The sequence below is a fragment of the Gekko japonicus genome, unplaced genomic scaffold, assembly GCF_001447785.1.
Source record: "Gekko japonicus isolate JY-2015 unplaced genomic scaffold, Gekko_japonicus_V1.1 scaffold1208, whole genome shotgun sequence".
NCBI lineage: Eukaryota > Metazoa > Chordata > Lepidosauria > Squamata > Gekkonidae > Gekko > Gekko japonicus.
In genome coordinates this window covers 390230-393651 of record NW_015169208.1, presented here as the reverse complement: position 1 = coordinate 393651, position 3422 = coordinate 390230, and positions in this window count along the sequence as shown.

The following is a 3422-nucleotide window of genomic DNA, read 5'->3' as shown; positions in this document are numbered from 1 at the left end:
AAGTCAGGTTTGAGATTTCTAGGAATACTATCCTCCCATCATCTACATTGCTTCCATGGAACCATGTATAACTCCTCTCATGGCACTTGTCCACCAAGGGTGTTAGCACAATAGAGTAAATCTTGGTCTCATCATCACTATTACAATACATTTTGAGGTAGTAAGGAAATAGGGCTGAAAGTGATCATTGCCCCTTAAGGGTGTCACTTGGCTTTTCAGATGCAATATTTCTTAACAGATTGTTGGATCTTCCTGAAGGGATTAATCAGGGACCAAGAAGAACCACGTGGTCTGTTCACCTGCATGCTAACATAGCAGACATTCTGGAAGATGGAATTTTTCAATCTTTCCACCAAGAAACACTGAGGGATGACCTGGATATCATGGAATTTTCTGAGGAACCTGTTTGCCAGTCTAGACCCTTCTTCTCTAGTGATAGACCTCTAAAATCCACAAACCATTTTTCTGCAGGCTGGTTTGATCAGGAGTGTGGAGCAGCTAGGAAAGTTCTTGTTCATTGTGCACGTCAGGCATGTAACCATGAAAATGGAGCCCTCCCTACTTTCCTTATATCTATTATGTCAGCTTATAAGAAGCTCTTAAAACAAAGGAAGCATGTTTTTGGTAAATTACAATGGCAGGAGCTGGGCCAGGCAATCCTAGTGAGGAAGGAATCCCGGTTTTGGAAGATGGTCTCTCTGGGCCTGGGTAAAACATCCACCCTGTTGGAGGCTCAGATCCTGGCTAAAGACTGGCATGCACATTTCAGTCAGATCTTTGGGATCCTTTCCATTCCTCCCAATAGGGTTTCTATGTAAGCGCCCTCCATTGATCTATCTATCTTGCCCCAGTAGTCTCCCATATCAACTTCTGAGATTAAAGGTTTGATCTCCTCCCTTTCTTCTGGCAAAGCCCCAGGGCTATTCAAATACTTCCCTTTCTGGTGGGCCCCAATTTTGGCCAAGCTATTTACCCAGATCAACTCAACAGGGGTCCTCCCTTTAGGGTGGGAATGCAGAATTGTGGTCCCATTATATAAAAATGGGGATAAACAGGTTCCCAGCAATTACCACCCAATTAGCCTGCTGGGTATAGTCTCCAAAATGCACAGCAGATATCTCTTGGGTAAGCTGGAGGACTGGGAAGCTTCCAACCAAATCATCTGCCTAGAGCAAGCTGGCTTCAGAAAAGGGCAAAGTACAGTTGACTGTTGCTTGATCTTATACAATCTCACCCCAAAATGCATGAGGGGCCCTACCAAACATCTCTGTGGCTTTTGTGGACCTAAAAGCTGCTTTTGACTCAATGGATAGGGGCTGGCTTTGGTCGAAGCTGCTTTGAACAATGAAGGGAAACAAATTTAACCCTGAAAACTAGAATCAAGAAATTGAAAAGGTAAGTCAAACTGAGTAGAGGGCCAACAATTAAAATGTAACGTATAAATGATATGTAAGATACATGTATTTATTTGTAAAGGATTAAAAAACTTATAGGGGCCCAATCACACCTCATGTAAAAATTCCAAAATAATGTAGACACAAGGGCCAGTGGTCTGTTTTGGCCTGTTATGGCCTTCTTCAGAGGTCCAACACAATGAGGAACAAATTGGCTTATACCACAATACATAATACACAGTTACTCATCATAGATACAAAATGGATCAGAAAGGAAGTGCTGTACAATAAAAAAACTTGTGAAATTAAATACTTATAATAAAATGGATAAATAAACAATGGCTATATTATACTTAAGAACATAAGAACATAAGAGACGCCAATGTTGGATCAGGCCAAAGGCCCATCCAGTCCAACACTCTGTGTCACACAGTGGCCAGAAATACCAGTGCCATCAGGAGGTCCAGCAGTGGGGCCAGGACATTACTCTATTTGTACAAATGATGAACTCAACAACATTATGATCACTGTTTCCAAGCGGTGCAATCACTTTTACATCTCTCACCAGGTCTTGAGTGTTACTTAGGACCAAATCAAGGATCGCCTCTCCCCTGGTAGGTTCCGTGACCATCTGCTCCATAGCACAGTCATTTAGAGTGTCTAGAAACTCAATCTCTTTTTCCCGGCTAGAACACATATTGACCCAATCAATGTGTGGGTAGTTAAAATCACCTATTATTACACAGTGTTTTTGTCTAGTTGCTATCTTTAAGGCATTCATCATTTTATAATCCTCCTCTATCTTTTGATCTGGTGGGCGATAACAAACTCCCAGTGTTAAGTTTCCTTTTGGCCCCCCTATTTCAACCCATAGAACTTCCAGAAGCGAATCCAATTCACTTAGCCTCTCAATCTTTCTAGACTTTATACCCTCTCTGACATACAGAGCTACCCCACCTCCAACCCTTCCCCCCCTATCCTTCCGATATAATATATAACCGGGAATCACTGTGTCCCACTGATTTTCCTCATCCCACCAAGTTTCAGAAATACCCACAATGTCTATTTTTCCCTCCGACACCAAGCACTCCAACTCCCCGATTTTACCTCGGACACTTCTAGCATTTGTATAGAAACAGCTGTAATTTCCCTTACAAGTTAAGCCTGCATCCTTCCTCTTGCTATCTCGAGTCGTTGTCCGGCAGTCCATGTCACCAGCCATGGCCTCTGTGGACAATTTCAATCCACCTCCCTGTAGAAAAGCAACCGGTACCCCCTCACCTCTCTCAGATGAGCCAACCCGAACCAGAGACTTTTCATCTCCTGTCGGCTTTCCCCCAATATTTAGTTTAAAAGCTGCTCTGCCACCTTTTTGATTTTAAGTGCCAGCAGCCTGGTTCCTTCTCGGGACAAGTGGAGACCGTCTCGCCTGTACAGCTCCCTCTTGTTCCAAAAAGTATCCCAGTGCCTAACAAACCTGAACCCTTCCCCCCTACACCATCGTCTCATCCACGCATTGAGACTCCTGATCTCTGCCTGTCTCTCCGGCCCTGTGCGTGGAACAGGTAACACTTCTGAGAAGGCTACCTTGGAAAAAAACATATTGACTTACTTCCAGAGTGGAATGACTAGGCATAGAATGAAAGTATAAATGAGGCCTCCAAAGATCCAATCATATGCCAAATGATATTTCACTGATATTAATCTAGATGCAAAATAAATATTAACCAATGCAATCTAAAATATTGAAACTCAATTCAATATTTTTTTAAAAAAAGAATTTTGTTACTTCTGGTTCAGAAAATGCCTTTCAATAGCTGTTCAATCCAAGCCAAAGTGTCTTCAACAAGATTGTCCCTTTACCAAAGAACAGTGTTGATCACAGATTGGCTTGGTTTGCCTCGTGATCTTTGCCTCAGGATTGGCTTGTATCCCCTTAACTCTGCTCAGTGCAACTCAGCATGGCCAGAGGCTTCCTTCTGGGAGAACGAGGGGCTTCTCCAGAAGCCCACTGCTGAGAATTGCTTT